This window comes from Camelus bactrianus, chromosome 6 (assembly GCF_048773025.1).
Source record: "Camelus bactrianus isolate YW-2024 breed Bactrian camel chromosome 6, ASM4877302v1, whole genome shotgun sequence".
Taxonomy (NCBI): domain Eukaryota; kingdom Metazoa; phylum Chordata; class Mammalia; order Artiodactyla; family Camelidae; genus Camelus; species Camelus bactrianus.
Genome location: NC_133544.1, coordinates 88976512 through 88994428, shown reverse-complemented (window position 1 = coordinate 88994428; position 17917 = coordinate 88976512). Strand labels below are relative to the sequence as shown.

Here is a 17917-nt window from a genome sequence, read left to right as displayed (position 1 = left end):
TTTCTTTTATATTCCACATATGAGTGATCTCATGTGGCATTTTTCTTTCTCTTTCTGGCTTACTTCACTTAGAGTGACATTTTCCAGGTCCATCCACATTGCTACAAATGGCATTATTTTATTATTTTTTATGGCTGAGTAGTATTCCATTGTAGAAATATTCTACAACTTCTTTATCCAGTCATCTATCAATGGACATTTAGGTTGTTTCCATGTCTTGGCTACTGCAAATAGTGCCGCTGTGAACATTGGGGTGCATATGTCTTTTTGAATTAAGATTCCCTCTGGATATATGCCCAGGAGTGGGATTGCTGTATGATATGATAGGTCTATTTTTAGTTTTTTGAGGAATCTCCATACTGTGTTCTACAACAGCTGCACTAAACTATATTCCCACCAGCAGTGTAGGAGGGTTCCCTTTTCTCTACACCCTCTCCAGCATTTATCGTTCATGGACTTTTGAATGATGGCCATTCTGATTGGTATGAGGTGATAACTCATTGTAGTTTTGATTTGCGTTTCTCTGATAATTAGCAATATTGAGCATTTTTTTCAAATGCCGATTGGCCATTTGTATGTCTTCATTAGAGAATTGCTTGTTAGGTCTTCTGCCCATATTTGGACAGGGTTGTTTGTATTTTTATTATTAAGTTGTATGAGCTGTTTATATATTCTGGAGATTAAGCCCTTGTCAGTCTCATCTTTTGCAAATATTTTCTCCTATTCTGTAGATTGTCTTTTCACTTTGATAGTGTCCTTTGATGCACAAAAGTTTTAATTTTGATCAAGTCCAATTTATGTATTTTTTTCTCTTATTACTTGTGCTTTTATTGTCATATGTAAGAAACCATTGCCAAATATAATGTCAAAAGATTTACTTCTGTGTTTTCTCCTAAGAGTTTTATGGTTTTCACTCTTATATTTAATTCATTTTGAGTTAATTTTTGCATGTAGTGTGAGATAAGGGTCCAACATCATTTTTTGCATGTGGCTATTCAGTTGTTACTGCACCATTTGTTGAAAAGACTATTCTTTCTTCATTGAATGGTCTTAGCATCCTTGTCAAAAATCAACTGACTTTTGATTTATGGTTATATTTCTGGGATTTCAGTTCTATTCCAATAATCTATATGTCAATAATATCCCAGTACCACACTGTTTTGACTACTGTAGCTTTGTAGTAAGTTTTGAAACCAGGATAAGTGTTAGTCCTCCAATTTTGTTCTTCTGTGTCAAGATTTTTTTTGGCTATTTGGGACCCCTTGCAATTCTATATGAATTGTAGAATAATTTTTTCCATTTTTGTAAAAAAAATGATCATTGGTTTTTTGATAAGGATTGCATTAGTTCTGTGGATTGCTTTGGTTATGATTGCCATCTTAACAATATTAAGTCTTGCAATCTATGGGGTATCTTGTCTTTTCATTTATTGATACCCCTTTAATTTCTTTTGGTAATGTTTTGTAGTTTTCTTTGTGCAGGTCTTATATCACTTTGGTTAAATTTATTCTCAAATATTCTTCTTGATACTATTGCAAGTGAAAATTTTAAATTAATTTCTTGCTCGGACTGTTCATTGCCAGTGTATAAAAATACAACTGATTTTTGATCTTACAAAAATTTGCTGAATTAATTTATCAGCTCTAATAGATTTTTTATGTACATTTTTAAGAATATTTTATATATGTATAGGATCATGTCATCTGTGAATAGAGAGTTTTACTTCCTCCTTTTCAATTTGGATGCCTATTTTTTTCTTGAATAGTAGCTCTGGCTGGAACATCCAGTACAATATTGAATAGCAATGGCAAAAATGAGCATCCTTCTCTTGTTCTTTCTCTTTAGGGGAAAGATTTCCATCTGTCATCATTGAGTATGATGTTAGCTGTAGGTTTTTTCATAAATGACTTTTATTATATTAAGGAAATTCCCTTCTACTATTCCTAGTTTTCTGAATATTTTTACCACTAAAGGGTGTTGGATTTTGTCAAATGTTTTTTCACATCAGTTGAGATGATCATGTGTTTTTTTCCCCCTTCATTCTATTAATGTGCTGTTTTACATTGATTAAGTTTTGTATGTTGACAAACTTTTGCTTTGCTGAGATAAAATCCTATATCCGTTTATTACTTTGTTGTTCCATCTCTCCTATCTTATTTGTTTCCTGCTGTATCTTGTGTATATTATTTCTGTATCCATCTTTCTCCACATTTGTCCCTCTCTCAGTCACTGTTCTTTCTTTTATTGCTTCTATGTTTTGCTATTATTTTCCCTAATTGCCTTATATTTCACTGTCACAGACAGATTAGAACCAAATTAGCAAGGGAGGCCAGAGGGAGGGCAGAAGGACTCAAAGGAGGACACTGGTTGAGCAATTATAGGAGCAGAGCCCATTAACCCAAGTCAAGATGAGATCACTATGTCCATCTTTTCTATGCCCAATCCTCATAGATCAAGAATGCTGATCCTCCTGGAATCTTATAAAATTCTGTCCTAGAAGAATGGTGAGAAGAGCTACCATCCTTAGGGTCTTTATATGGACTGTTGAGAGTTTCCTTGACCAATGAGATCATGTCTACATTGCAGCATTTGGGGAAGTTTAAAGCATCAGGAAAGCCTCACTCCTTAAAAAGGCTAAGCCAACCCTTGCTAATAATGCATTAGAGTATATCACTGCAGCTGTATTTCCTTAGGTGAAAGAACTGGACCTTCTTAGAAATTAAACACACTGGCAGGTAAATCATTAGATCTTTTATAAAGGTATATGTGCAAGCTCTGAGAAGAGGAGAGAGAAGGGGAAGGTCAGGGGTACATGGGAAAAGGTTTTAGGAAAAGGAGAAGAGTGCACAAAAGAGTAGGCTGAGAAATCTGTAAGCACACTTGCCAATTCTATACATAGCCCCAGGGTGAATTCTGAGAAAAGGTTCCAAAGACAGAAGTTGCCTTCTACAATCAGGAGTTTTCCTTAAAGAAGGTAAATGGGACCATTTACCAATTTGTCCAAGAAGATTCATGAGACACAGGTTTCAGAAGGGACACTAGAAAAATCTCTCCAGAATGAATTAGCAGTTCATTTTCCTGGTTCCAGATAAGGTACACTAAGGCTTCCTGAGTTTCCATCAGCAGGGGAATGAGGATAAAGTATTTTCAAGAGTCTGAATTCTCACCTAACACAGCACCACCAGCCCAAAGCCTTTCAACATAAACCTATCGAGTCAGTTTCTGGCTCTAATTTCAGGTCTCACTTTACACTCCCATAGATCTGACTGCTCTGAAAAATCCCTGCTCCCCCCCCCCCCCCCCACTTTTTTTTTTCTAAAACTAGTTCTTGGTTTCATCAAAAACTCTCAAATTCTCATAAGATTGTCATGGGGAAATACTAACCTTAAACCAAAGACATTAACTGTAAAAAATATCAAAAAGATCAGATTTCAATCACGTTTTCCTATTTGAGATTGCCTTTAGCTCCTGATTTGTGGTCATTCCTTGTTGATTCTAGGTGACTGAGTCATTTTTCTGCTGACAATTGGATCTAATGCCAAGGACAGCTTCAGTAAAAAGTGCCATGATGGCCCCGTCTTTGCCCAATGCCTGTAAACCAAGGGAATAAACACACTCAGCCCTGCAGGGAGAGGTGAGGACACCAAGAGGGATCCCGCTGCCATGTGTGTTCTGCAGGTGGGAAACTGGAGGGGCTACATCCCTGCGTTTAGGAGGCAAGCCACCTCCAGAGCTCATTATTTGGGACTCTCCCTAAATTAAAGGGTGGATTTAATGTAGTGTTTAAAAATAACTCTTTCACACACCCTGCAAGCTTGTCTACCTCAGTGTGATTTTAGATCCCTTTATATGATTGAAAATGGAGATGTAGAGGAGAGGGATGGACATAGATACTTAAGAAGTGGGAGGAGGGTACTGAGACAATAAAGTCCCCCGTTTCTCCAGCTCATCTGCTGATGATGGCGAGAGGAGGCCCCCAGTCATACAGAGCAGGTGCCGCTAACAACCAGAGGAAGCCCTCCTGAGGCAGCCAAGTCCGGGGCCTGTTTCAATCAGGTCGTGGAGGTAGAGAGGGATGTCAGGTTTCAGAAGTGTCACCAAGACCCCTCTCCATGTTAGGCCTGATTGGGAACACTTCTGACAACTACCAAGCCTTCTTTTTTTCTACAGTAGAGCTGCTCAGCAGCACCTATACCGTTTCAGATCATTCAAATGGTCCCTAAGGCGTGGACTGGATTTCAGCTTCTTAGCTTGACTAGAGAGGAAGGCATATGGGGAACACATCAGCTCGTGCTCACCCAAGGCACCTTGTGCGGAAAAGGCTGCTCCTCTGGAAAAGCCTGTGTGCCAGGCTGAGCCGCCAGGAACCTGGGTTCTGGTAACTTGGATTTAAGGTTCCTGCCACCCTAACCGATTCGAGTGGCTCACTATTTATACATCCAGTTTGTACAAACAGTTTGGTTTGTGCTGAGCACCTGTGTTCCTTCTGGGAGTCTGGGATTTTGCTACACGGCAGGCAGAGGATGTCCGTATGACCAGCTCCCAATAAAATCCCTGGGCACCATGCCTCTAACAAGCTTCTCTGATAGACAGTATTTCAAGTGTGTCATCGTAACTCATTGCTAGAGGAAGTGAGCATGTCCTGTGTGACTCCACTGGGAGAAGACTCTGGGCATCGTGTTCTACATACTATCTCCTTTTGCTGACTTTGCTTTGTGTACTGTTGCTGTCATGAATCACAGCTGTGAACCTGACCATGTGCTGGGTCCTGGGAGTCCTCCCAGCAGCTCACAAAGCTGGGGTTGGTCTTAGCCCCCCATATGCCACCTAGTTCTTCTTTCCCTTCATTCTATTAGATCTTATGCCTAGAAACACATTTGGGGAGGCTGGAAGAGGAGAGGAAGGAGAAAGGAAAATTTTTATCCTTCAGTCCCAGTATATTCCCTTGTCCCTTTTCATTTCTGCCTCATTCAGACACACCCCTTAAGCCACTTGTCTTTTCTCATATCTCCTTTTTCTCTCAGAATTACAGAAAGTCTTTCTAAGGAAGCTCACCAACTATGACAGAGATGCCTTCCACCATCCAGTTGACAGCAGTGCCCTGCCTGTGTGTTGGTTTCTGATACTGTGAGCCGTGATTTCCCAATCTTTACTGCCTCCTTTTACTTTAATATCCCTTTTTAAAATTTGTGTTTTTTTTCCCTTTCCCTCTGCTACAGGATCTGTCTACATTTTTTTTCTTTTTCTGAAGCTGTCCCTGCATCTGTCTCTTATCTCTGACATGAATGTTTTTCTCTCTAACAGCTAAATACATTTCAAAAATGAGGACCAGCCTTCCCAAAGTCCCACCATCTTGATAGGAGACCTGGGAACTCCATGCCCTGTCCTTTTGGGATGGGCCTTCTGGGTCCAAGTGACTGGGACACAGCCACTGCTATTAAAACAAAACGGTAATAACCTTCCTTCCCGTCCCCTACTCCAGCAGGAATTGTTGCTGCAAAGGCAGAGACAATGCAGTAATGCAAGCTTGAGAGGCTGTCCGTCACCCTGAGCAGCACTGCCAGGGCTTCCCAGCAGGGCTCCCCAGCAGGGCTCCAGGGTTTCCTGGTAGGGATTCCAAGGATTTCAGACGGGGGCTTCCAGACTTCCTTTTAGAGGTTTCAGGATTTTATGTTATGATTTCAAGGAATTCCCCGGAGGAGCTCTAAGACTAGTTGCCAAAGTTTCCAAAGCTTCCCCTCGGGTCACAGGGCTCCCTGGCAGAGGCCATGGCTTTACTCTGTGGGCTGTTTAGAGGCTGCAGGCAGCAGCTCATAGCAGTGTCTTCAAGGAGTCAGGGAGGAGCTGATTATTATTAGTCAGGGGGGTTTCTAGGCGGTCTCATTAGCATATGCTTTTCTCAGCCACCTCCTTTCATCCGTTCAGCAAGCACTTGGAGCACGTCTACCACACCCTAGGGGCTGAGCAGAGTCAAATTTATGACACAAAGCATCAGCCTCAAAGAGCTCACTGGCAGAGCTGCTCCAAGGCTTTCCTGCTGGTGGGGGCTGCCACCACCTGTCCCTGCCTTCAGCTCCCACGGAGCCCCTAGTCCATGTCGCCTTGGTTCCCTTCCAGGCTCAGCAGCTCACCGCTAACCTTTCAGTTCCATGGCTGGGGCACAGCTACCCACTGAGTCTCTGGGAGCAGCTTTGTTCCAAGCTCCTTCAAAAAGTTTACAAACACCTCCTGTGGAGCGGCCCTAGGAAAGCAAATAAATCTGTTATCACTCCACCAACTACAATTCTTGGGACCTCTGGCGCTTCTTTGGCTGCACATGGAGGCAATGGTCTTTACTCTGCTTTCCCCTCTCCAAATTTGAAGATTTGCAAACATCTTTCTCCCCTTCCCTTGGAGCTGAGAGCTGAGGGAAGAGAGAGGTCTGCTTGGGCAAGAGAGCCTCTCCACAAGGTCAGGGAGCCCGTGTGTGGTCAGCAGGGTCTGAGCTCTAGTGCCTGAACCTGCCCCGAGTTCTTGGGGGCACCTGCTCTCCTGCCCTCTCCCTCCGGCTCCTTGACCACACTGTCTTCCATAGCTCTCTTCTGCTGTCACTCTCCTGGCCTGTGGCTCCTCCCACCCCATCCACTGTCCATTTCCATCTTTTTGTTGCTTTATTTGTTTTTCTCTGCCATGCTTTCTTTCTTCTGATACGTGTTTATGTCTGAAATATTTTTCCTCTGTTTATTTTTTTCTGAATGTATCTTGCAGAAGACGTGTCTGTGCTGATTTATTCTTTCGGGGAAGCCAAGAGGGGAGCAGGAACTAAGATTAAAAAAAAAAAAAAAAAAGGACACTGCTTTTCTCTTTTAACGTGTTTTAAAGGCCTTTGCCACTCCTGCCCTCAAACATGCGCCACTGCAGCCATAAGGAACTTTACTTTTTTCCCTAAATATGCTCTACCCTTTGCAGGTACCATTCCCTCTGCTGGAAAGCCTTCACCACCCTGAAGCCACTGTTCACCTACTCCCATTCATTCTTCAAGGCTCAGACATGGCTTCCTCCCGGAGGCATTCCCTACCTGCACAGCTGTCTCTCTTTTATGGGCCTCCACCCTGTATTTCTACTGTTAAAGCAACAAGCGTGTGTTTTCTATTTGCCTGCACTCTTATATGCCTCCCCATGAGACTTAGCTCTTTGAAGGCAAAGATTTATTTCCATACTTACTTCCTCTTAACAGAATACAGAAAAAAAAGGCTGTTTCTGGCTTCCTTTCCCACCAGCTATTCTTGCCCCACATCATCTTCTGAAATGTTGGCTCATTTTTGCTGATTTGGGGATTCTGCAAGCCCCAAATACTATCCGCGTCCTCCTCCAAGTCTCAAGATCCTGTGGGGGGTGTTTCTTCAGGACCATCCCAAGTCAACCTCTATTATTATTATTATTTTTATTAATCATGGAAGAAAGTGAAGTTAGATAGAGGTTTTCTGGAGTCCTTGCAATAACTACCTAGCTGGCTCCACTTACGGTAGGAAACTTAGGTGAAACCAATCACATATCAGTTAGCCTTACCCACTGTTCTGTAACAACAATGTGCTTCCCTCTAAGGGAGCCACCGTGTCTCAGTCTTTCCCTCCCTCTCTCAGTGCCCTGAAAAAAGTTTATCCATTCACATACATATATGTATATATGTGTGTATGGGCATGTGTGTGTATATATGCATATATATATTATCTAGATATATATATATGTAGATAGATCTTCTACATGACAGGTTTCTTTCACAAAATATGCATTGAGTATAGGAGTATAGGATAGGGATGGGGATAGGAGTCCTAGACAGCAGATAGTACCCTGGCTTCTCTGGTTGCATCTGAGAAATTGTGAGTTTGGGCCACGAGCTGGGTTCTGAGAGGACCCAGTCAGTTCCAGACACCGTTCAATCTGAGCCGTGAAGTGTATATAACCCCTTAAAGGAAAACGTCTTCTCCTGCAGCTGTAGCCAAAGAGTAGCTATGTCACTGCCTGGCAGAAGTGATCCCCCTGTACCCTGCCTGTAGGATCCGTTTGTTGAATGAATATTCAAACATTGTCCAGTCAATTCACATTTCTTTATTTCTTTGCATGTTCTCCAACCCTAGAGTGAGAAATCATAGCCATGGCGTTATTTTAAATTTTCTATCGCTAGTTTCGCCACCAGCCAGAGCCACCAGCAGGGGCGGCTCTACCCTTGTCTCCTTCCTGGTGGAGGCCACCCTGCAGCGCCCGTGCAGCCACTGAGAGCTGGGAGCTGCCCTCTCCACAGCGGTCCCTGGCTGGGGCGACCCGCCAACCCTCCTGTGCCCCAAGCCCTTGCATTCAGCAGCTCTTTTGAGGACCTTATCCACATCTCACGAGGTAAGATCCTCAGCAGTCTTCCTCTACATGATTTTCTTAGCGATTTTAGACATGTGCTCTCCCACATCAGTTCTAAGATCATCTTATCTAATTTTGGAACAATAAACAAAACAAGAGGATTCTTGGGGTATTTTTAAATCTCCCATCATGGCTGTATTTTGAAATCAAGTTCTTGCGTGGCTAATTGTTTTTGCTTGTTACACTTAGCTACTGTATCCCTAGATGTATATAAGTTTGTGACATAATTGGGTCAACCTTGCCTCATAGTAATACTCCTATTTCTGCTTTCTTGTTTATAGATTTGCATTTGACCTTTTTTTTTTTTTTTGGCTTTCCTTCTTTTCCATTATTTTTTCTCCCCTTTCCCCTGGCTAATTTAGAAGTTCTGTTATTTTTCCATTTGGCTTGTCATTACCTCCCAGTCCCTGACACTCATGATCAAATGCATGTTTTTTATTTTTGTAGTAAATAAAAAAGATCTAAATATTCCTCCGTTCCTCCCACAAATTCTGCACATGTCACGGAGAGATGGCCTCGCCCAGCTACACCTGGCTGGGTGGGGGAGGGTGGCAGGCAAGCAGCGTGGGCTTGGACCTGAGAGTGGGACTCCAGAGGCCCCATCAGAGTCCCTGTCTCCATGGACAGACTAGAGCTGACAGTTGCCAATTACTGACACCCAAAACCCTGCTTTTAAAGCTGGAGATGCCTCTTTCGAGACTTGATGCCCCTGTCATCAGACCCCTTGGAACTTGCCAGATGGGGGCTGATTTAGGAGGAAGAGATTAAAGAGGCTGCTCCAGGACACTGGGAAGGGGACAGAAGAAGTGGGGAAATGTGCTGAGGGAAGCTGAGGGGGTGACGCGTGACTGCAGGGCTCCTCTGCCTGGTAAAAATCTCTCTCAGCAGGTACAGAAGCTCCCCACATCAAAACCTGACAAGGCACTGGACAGGATGAATTCTGGGGGCCTCAGCACTCACAGGGAGAAGGTAAAGGCATGAAGGGGAAGAGGACCTTTGAGGATCTGGGCCAGGGAAAGGGCAATGGTGAGGATGCAGTGGGAACAGAGGTAGATGAAGGGGCCCTGCTGGGGAGGCACAACTGACTGAGATCCACACCCGGGGCCTTCCTGCCACAGAGGAGGTGGGATTTTGACCGGGGAGGACAGGACCCTGGGTCTTATGCAAGTGTTTCCTCTCAGGGAGCATCAAAGTCTGGGGCGGTCAAGTCAGCCTCGGATTGGGAGTGGGAGGCCCATTCACCCTTGGCCCTCAGCTGGGCACTGCTCATTTAGGAGGTCAAGTCAGAGCCTGAGTGGGACTCTCCATGCCCCCTGGGTACGATGGACCCTCCAGCTCTGGCCAGATTCCTCTAGAGACCCAAGATCTTAGACCCTGGCACACCCTAAGGGACTGTGAGGGTCAGGGGGCACCCTTCCTTAGGGTCTGCAAAGTGTTCTGTGAAAAGGAAAAAGATCTTAGCTATCTACGATTATCTAAGACTATCTCATATTGAGTCCATGTAGAGTGTTGCGGACACAGATGGGAATAAGGTGCATGCTGAAGGAGGCTGTGGGCTCCGGGGTCTGACAACGGGGGGGAAGCAGGAAGAGGGCTACTAACTCTCATCAGCTAAGCGTTGACAACGTGACAGGTGCCGTGATGTATGATGATCCTTCTGGCGAGTATTATCACTCGTGCAGAGATGGAAAAATCAGGGGCTCTGTGTTTGGATGGCTTGCCCAAGGTCACACACCTGATCAGTGTGGAGAGTTTAGATGAAAGCTGGTCCTGTCTGATTTCACAGCCGGAGTCTTAACCCCTAGGCTCTCCCAAATTATTTTGAATACTCTGGTGGCTGTAATTTGGAATCCTGCCCTACACTTTCCAAAGAGTGGGAAAGCAGCCTGAGGATTGAATAAACAAAATATGGGATACCCCCCTGGGGACAGAGCAATCTGCTCCCAGCTCACAAGTGCGCAGTGTCACTCGGCTGGTCCCTCTCTTAGGGGAGAGAATGAATTGGCTCAGGTTCCTCTGCCCCAAACCATGGTCAGAATCCCCACTAACCTTTTCCACACCAGTTCCCCTCCGTCTACCCTAAGCTGCCCTTGCCTCTTCTTTCGGTTAGGGCCACACTGTGTGGGAAAGGCGTGCAAATGTCAGGGAAAATTCCCTGAAAGAGCAGACACATGTCCTTTCATCAGATTGTCAAAGGTTTTGATTCCCTGTTCCCACAGTCTCTTCATGTCTCTTTTAAAAAAGGCTTTAAAGATACATTTGCTTTGTAGAAAATACAGATAAATAGGAAAATGAAAAGCATTCATCTCATCGCTAACAAATAACCACTGTCCCTGTTTCGGCATCTCTTTCTCCCTCTGCCCAAGGAACGAGTAGGTGTAAGAAGCAAAGCTCAATTGTTGCCTTTGGGGAGGTGGGGAGTTATAAAGCTATTACAGTTTTGGTAAGAAGTTCAAGTTGTGTCTGCTGTTTAAGCCACCGAAGTGTTCAAATGACTCAACTATCCTCACTTTGTAATTTAAATAACATAGAAGATGTGTGTTAAACCCGTAATCAATAAGTAAATGCTCAAGTAAAAATGTTTTTCAAGATGATATTCATTAAATGTCTGAGTTTAATAAGCCAAGCACAAAAGCCAATACAGACAGTGCCAAGTGCTGCTTTCCGGCAGCACATGCCCTTTGGACCTGAAGGAGTAGCAAGTTGAAGGATGTGTGATGACTGACACCTGGGAGAGAGTGATGACAGGACAACATAGAGAATGCCAGATAGACCCAGGAGGGACCAGAAACATGGCAGTGACAGGAGCACAGATGCCTCAGATGCTTGCGAACAAGGAGCTGCGTGGGGAGGGTGGCAGGATGGCCACCTTTGCTCAGACAGAACCTCTTTACCCCAGATGAGGGCAAGAAGAATGGGTGGGCACAGAGGCAGGAAGAAGCGTGGTATGAGAGCCTCAGCATGGAGTGGAGGAGGGAAAGAGTGAAATGACTTCATTTCTGGGGAGGACTGAGAGGTGGTAAATGGGCACCTGCCCCAACCCCCATGATCCAGAAAAGTCTAAGATGGCCCAAGCAATTAAGATGAAGAAAATGAAGCCAGAAGGGCTGGTTAGGGCAGAGGGCTATACCACTGCCTCCCCACGTCCAGGTTGAAACTGTTCATGTAGCACCAGAGACCCTATGTGGAGCCTGTGCAGGGAAATAGGAAGGTAACTGCAACTGGAAGCCACCGCAGGCGGGACAGAGCCTCGGGGCTGCCACCAGCCAAACCTCCAAGTGGCCCCCAACGTTTGCAGGGCTCAGCCCAGCGCGAGCCCGGAGGAGGGATCCGTGCACAGAACTCCAAGGTCATACAAGTGCAAGGAGGCGGGGCCGCCCAGGAGAGCGGCCACCGGCCAGCGGAACATCAGCCCAGCCGTTGGTCCGGCCCCTGCAGGGAAGCCCTGGGATCCCTGTACACCAGCAGCGCCCCTGCCCAATCGCCGGGAGACCCCCGTTCGAGCCCCCCCTCCCCCGGCCCCCAGCTGCCGTTGGAAGGCGTTGGCCGCTCTTCTGCCCCCTCCCAACCTTCCTTCCGTTAAGCTCGCTGCGGGGGTCGAGGTGGGCACAGGCTCGCACACTGGCAGGCAGGCTGGCCGGCCAGGAGGCTCTGTAGATGCAGGGACGCGACCACCTAGGCTGTTGCTCAGGCCTTGAACTGTAGCAGAGCCATATATTCTTGTGGTGACAGTGGCCTTAGGAGAAGATTCTGTATCTAGGATGATTAGGTCGGAGCTGCACAGGCCTTCTTAAATAATGCAGCTGGCCTGTGCAGTGGCCTTGGGGGAACCACTGGAACTTTTCAAACCTTGTCCTGGGCAGAAAGTTATACAGTGGATGCTAAATTGGGTAAAATTTGCAGTTGCACCCATAAATACTGAGTTCTGAGTTTCAGCTGCCAGCCCGGCAGATGACTTCTCTTTTGCTCAAGGCTGAGGGTTTTTAGCCAGCTTTTCTGACTACAAGAAGGGAGCAGGCATGCTTCCTGCTCTAAGTGATCACCTTGGGACTGTGGTCATCAATTTATTGAAGCCTGCAACCAGTCAGGGTCGCACGGACTCAGCCTCTGCACCCAGATCCCTGTCTCAAGCCTAGGGGTTTCTGCCATCTAGGCCATTCCTATTTACCTTCTGTTCCTATCTTTTCCCTATCAGAGCCCTCTTATTCTCTCATCTCTTAGGGGACGATGTATTCCTTCTCCCCATTCTTAGGAGACAGGAAGAAAGCTATTTCCCAAAAAGACTTTTAAGTCCCTTTGATGTCATTGGAGAAGTCACTTAACAATGTGCTGTTGGGTTCAAGGGGTTAAACAAAAGAAAATTTCCCTCTGAGACTTCTCTCCCTCGTGGGAGAGTCTGCTTTTCTCTCTTACTAGCACAGGCTTTCTGGCTTGTAGATTTAAGCACATGTGTGAGCTCCAACGGGGCTCTGAAGTTTTGTCTGTTAATGAGGCAAACATTGGTGGTGTTCCCAAGGAGGAACCCTGAAATGATATTAGACTGGATCTAGGTGTGGGTTCTCCAGAGATTCTGGGCATTTTGGAACTGAGGGGGTGTTTTTCCTGAGGCCAGAACTGGGAAAGTGAAGTAGATACTAACTGGGGTGGTAAGAAAGGCTGCCTTGAAAGTCCTGTGGGCGGGGCACTCTTAAAACCTATTTTAAAATAGGCTAAGCCTGCGTATGGATGTTCATGTCCATGGTGGTAGTGGTTAGAAGAGACTTACAACAGTCCTCACAGACCCAAAGGGAAAGAGGGTAGGACATCGCTGGATAGTCATTCCTGACCTAAGGGACACGTGTGAAATTAGAGGAAGATTGCTTCTTCATTTCTCCTGAATTAGTACCCTGTCTCTTTAAGTGGGCCTGGGGAATAGAAACAATATTGCAGGGACAACTAAACAGCAGTCCAAACATAATTCTAAAGGCTGTTGAGAATTTGGGATCCAACCTTGAAACTGAATACCCCTTAGTATTCAGGATCTGGCAAGTGGTGTCAGAGTCGCTGGAGTCTTTGGTTGAGAATGAGACATGATATTCATTGTTAGGCAGGTGGTCCCTATGGATGGCATTCCCCAATAGGAAGGACACTAGATGTACAATGTCAGTGATACATCTACATTCTAAACTGGAAAAGCCTTTTTTGGTTATTTGCTTCTTTGACCTCTTAGCTCTCCCGTCCGTTTTAGCATCACCAGAGTGCCTCCAGTTAGCCTGGGCTGTTTGTCCCCAAATCGAAAACCATACCTTCTGTGCTGCTAGACTAGGTGGTAGGGAGTGCTAGATTCTAGTGAGAAACTGGGATTTTGGATTTGTAAGTCTCCTAAGTTTTGTTCCCTCCTCCAATTGTGAGATCATCTGAGGAGGCCCAAAACCTTTGGAATCCAGATTTGGAGCTGGGAAGAGGGAGTTTGCAGAGATACCAGCCCCCGGGGACACTGCATTATGGTCAGGAAGTGGGAGAGGGACATGAGGCACGTGATAGTGGTGCTGAGCAAGGACTCTTCCCCAGCCTTAGGGTGCTAGCTGGGGCCTTTGCTGTCACTCATATAAACAGGGCCTGGGGTGGCGGCCTGGGAGCAGTGTGCTGACAGACAAAGGGCCAGGTGTTCCCATGCTGAGCAAGGATACATACATACCCTTGAAAGGGTCCGTTTCTAGGTTGATGGTAACTGGAAGAGCTTTTGCGGTAACTTTGAAGAAGCTAAAGAATAAGTTAGAAAACATATAAATAGAAATTTCTTGTCCTTTGTGATAAGGGAAAAAAGGAATTAATGGCTTCTTTTTGCTGGGCCCGTGGGCTTGGGTTTGTGGGCCTCCTCCTCTTAGCTATTTCCCCTTTCATCATTTTGTGGCATTCCTCTTTTCAGCATTACTTGCCTTTTCACTTCCCTTGGGTCTGTTGATCCTCAAGGAAGCCAAGAAGAATGACGAAACTAGAGCAAGCAAAGGAGAAACCAAGAAAGTTATAGAGAATAAAAGTGTTAGGGAAGTTAGGCTGCAGCAACAGAGAGAGGAGAAAAATAAGGGGGAAAAAAGTAGAAGAAACACTGATTTAGGTAGAGGTTGTACAAAAGGAAAGATAAATGAATATTGAGGAAAGGGCAAAGGCTAAGGGGAGGGGCGACGGCAATGGAAGAAACACACAAGAAACCCACAGAACAGGAAACAGGAAACATCCCTTCCTGTGCTTCAACGTTCCTGCTTTCCTCCCTCCTTTCCTTCCTGTAAATGCGGAGTGCTGACTACATGCCAGGCACTGTCTAGGTACTGGTGATAAAAGATGAACATGAGTCCTTCTGTGCTCTAGAAGAGCTCGTATGTAGTGGGGAGATAATGTCATGGTTGCCTGTAGGGCGTGGGGTGAGAAGTGGGGTTCCGAGTACTCCCTTTTCTGTGTTTAAGAAAAGGGAGGACCCCAGAATGGGTCCTGAAGTCTTCTTGTAATTGCTCTTGGGCTGAGGGTGGATGACAAGCTGTCGTGTATGGTCTAAGGATACATGGCTTCCCTCCTTCCCCAGGGTGGCAACCCGGGTTATGGTGTTACAGTCACTATTCTGAAGTGAGTCAGGGATAGGACGCTTTCTGTGTCCTGGCACCATACCCGCAGGCACGGAGTGATGGGCCGTATTCTCTCCTCTCCTCTCCTTGAAGTACCTCTGTGCTGTTGTGAGTGGTTCAGTTGCGACTCACCTCAGGCTCTCGCTTGGCTGTCATGCTGTGTGAAAAATGGAGGAGAAGGGAGTTGTGAGAAATTTGGAAAATGCAAAGGAAGAATGAAGAAGCATCCTTATCCCCAAATGACCAAAAAGAAGCTGAAGAAAAACATTTTAGTATCTGAGTTATGGGTCCCTAAAATCCAGAGATCCCAAGGACCCCTCTTGTAGAAGAGGCTACCACTATGTGAAGGGTGGGTTAAGGGTCTTTGCTGAAGCTGGGGGTCCTTCTGAGGGAGTCAAGGTTTGCTGTATGTGTAGGTTTGGTTTTACAAAGCAGACATTGAAAAGTAGCTGTGGGTTTCCAGAGTTTGAGGAGGGTAGATTGGTAGGTTATGATGGGATCCGGGAACCCTTTCCTACGTGGTCTGTTTTTAAGGTATTCATTTCTGCTGAAGATAATTGGCAAGGGCCTTAGGGTTGCCTGGCCAGAGTCCCAAAGACCCTGGAACTAAGGCACTGGCTGGGTAGGCACTCTGATACATACATACAAAGCTGGGTGAGGGAAATTGGCTCTATTACTGCCATTTTACCAAGCGTTTTGAAGAGTGCTTTTTGTACTAAGGTAGCACAATGGTGGACGGTGCTCTCATTTGGATAGATAGATTCGTTTACTAAAACAACAGCACCACCATAGTTTTCTCATTTGCTGTGGACCGTTGAAATCTTTCAAAAACCTGCCACAGTCCTTGGACAGCATTTAATTTCCACTGATCCAGCCCAGAAACAATGGCATGAACTTCCCTATCTTCGTGTCTTTGAGCAGATGGCCAAAGGATGGTTCTGGGTCATGAAGAATATGACCAGAGACTTTGTGGAGATTCTGAAATCTCTGGCTTACGGGTTGACTAGGGTTTCTCACCCCACCTTTCCCTATTGGAGGTGTTTCTCTATGGCCATTTATCAGGTTTCCAAGCATCTTAATCTTTAGGTGAAGTTTGGATATTTGTTTTCTGGCTCTCAGATTCCCGTTTTGGTGTATGTTCTGCCTTTTTGAAAATGTTTTTGGGTCCTCTCCCAGCTAACTTTCAGCTCTTTGGGGAAAGAGCCAAATAATTCATAACTATGGTGAAAACAGAACCAAAACCAAACCTGTGTGTCTTGCAACTTCTGGCACCTGCTTTGGTTTTGTTTTGTGTTCCTTTGAACGGTGTTTGTTGTCTGGACCCCAAGGCCTGCAATTCTAATGACATCCTTTCTGGTATCCCTGCCCGGGAATGATGCTCGGGGAGTGTGTCCACACAGCTCACTGGGCTCTGGTCTGTAGCCTCTCATAGTTCCCTCTTTGTTGAAAGGGCTTGCCAATGAGTCTTCCCTCGGTAGGATCTTGATTCCCAAACTGAGCACATTACATGTAAAGAAGTTTTGATCAAGGAACAAAAAGCCCATCTTCTAGTCCTGGCACTGCATGCAACTATTAGCTGTGTGAACTTTGGCAAGTCTCTGAACTTCTTTGGGTTGTGGTTTCCTTGTAGGTAAAACTGGGGTATTAATACCTACCTCACAGGGTTGTTGTGAGGATTAAACGTGCTCTGTAATCTGTCATATAAATGTTGGCAAATTTTTGTTAGGATTTAAGAGCTATTTTAAAATTGTCCCTGACCACATGGCAGATAGGCTGATTTCTGCTCTCAGAGCAATGGTTTTCACAGTCATGTACTGCATGGTTAATTCACTGGAGCAAAATTTTGTGTTTCTCTGGAAATATTTTTGTGTGGAGAGGGCCCATAAGTTTCATCAGTTTCCTAAAGAGAGTTCATTGCACTAAAAAGTTAAGAATCAGTGCTTCATAACTGGAAAGTTGGATTCAGTAACAGAAGTAAATGTATTGCTTGCAGAAGGTCCCTCTTAACACATCTGCAGTAGCAGTTGCAATGTTAGATAGTGAAATTCTTAATGTGTCCTGATGACCGTACAGGACATTTGAAATCGGGATTCAAAATCTTGGACACATGGTCATGGCAGTCATTTGATTATTCAGTTGCCTAATATGGTGGCAATGGTGGATGTGGAATTAACTACATTGCCCTACAGTAGTCACCTTACCTCATGGAATCTGTTACCTCCTTTGTAAAGTAATGGATTTGACCTTGAAGATTTCCAAAGTTCCTAGGTTGAATTCTCTAGGAAAGAGAGATCAAAACTGGACTTGGATGGAGACCTGCTGTGGCAGAAATGAATCAAGTTTTGTGGAGGAGGAAAAAGAGGGAATGTTGGAGCAAGGAGGCGGGGCAGAGCATCCAAGGAGCTCATTCTGGATAAAGGTGGGAAAAGCAGGCCTGCAGAGGTGAAGGGCCTGGTAATTGGGGCAGGAAGACAGCTGGTGGGCTACTTAAGATCCAAGACTCTGACGGACCAGAGGCTCAACCTCCACCTTTCACCGTGGGACGGGCTTGCCAGAACCCAGGCTCCCTGAGCAAACACATCGTCTTCCTCGCACACACAGAACTTCCAGTTCTCAGGGGAACAAACGCCTGGAGTCTTCCCACTTTCTACGTCAGGATGTTTGCTTACTTCTGGAAAATGCTGCTTTTCAGGTGCCTTAAGACGCAGGTAAGTCATAGGAATCGCAAGGCTGTTTGGAGGGGTTAAGAGAGCCTCATGTCTGTGCTTTAGGGAGGGTGGATTTGGAATCCCCACCCCCACATGAGGAATTTTAAACATAAAAATCTTTATAATTTTAAACTTCTATTGATACGTTATTCTTAACTAAAGTCCATAGTTTACATTAGGGTTCACTATTTGTGTTTTTTTTTTTTTTTAACTGGGTTG

The 17917-nt window shown here is 45.3% G+C and overlaps 1 long non-coding RNA gene across 6 annotated transcripts in view; it reads left to right on the top strand.

The window, feature by feature from the left end:
* The window catches only part of LOC123612639 (uncharacterized), an 81190-nt gene that overhangs the window by 61354 nt on the left and 1919 nt on the right, over nucleotides 1-17917 (top strand). For 3 of the 6 annotated variants that reach the window (XR_012507702.1, XR_012507703.1, XR_012507707.1), the window contains 2 exons: nucleotides 3500-3634; nucleotides 8165-17698. This is a non-coding gene — a long non-coding RNA (uncharacterized LOC123612639). The remainder of the gene's footprint in view (nucleotides 1-3499; nucleotides 3635-8164; nucleotides 17699-17917) is intronic. The other 3 variants (XR_012507705.1, XR_012507704.1, XR_012507706.1) reach the window with 3 other exon arrangements.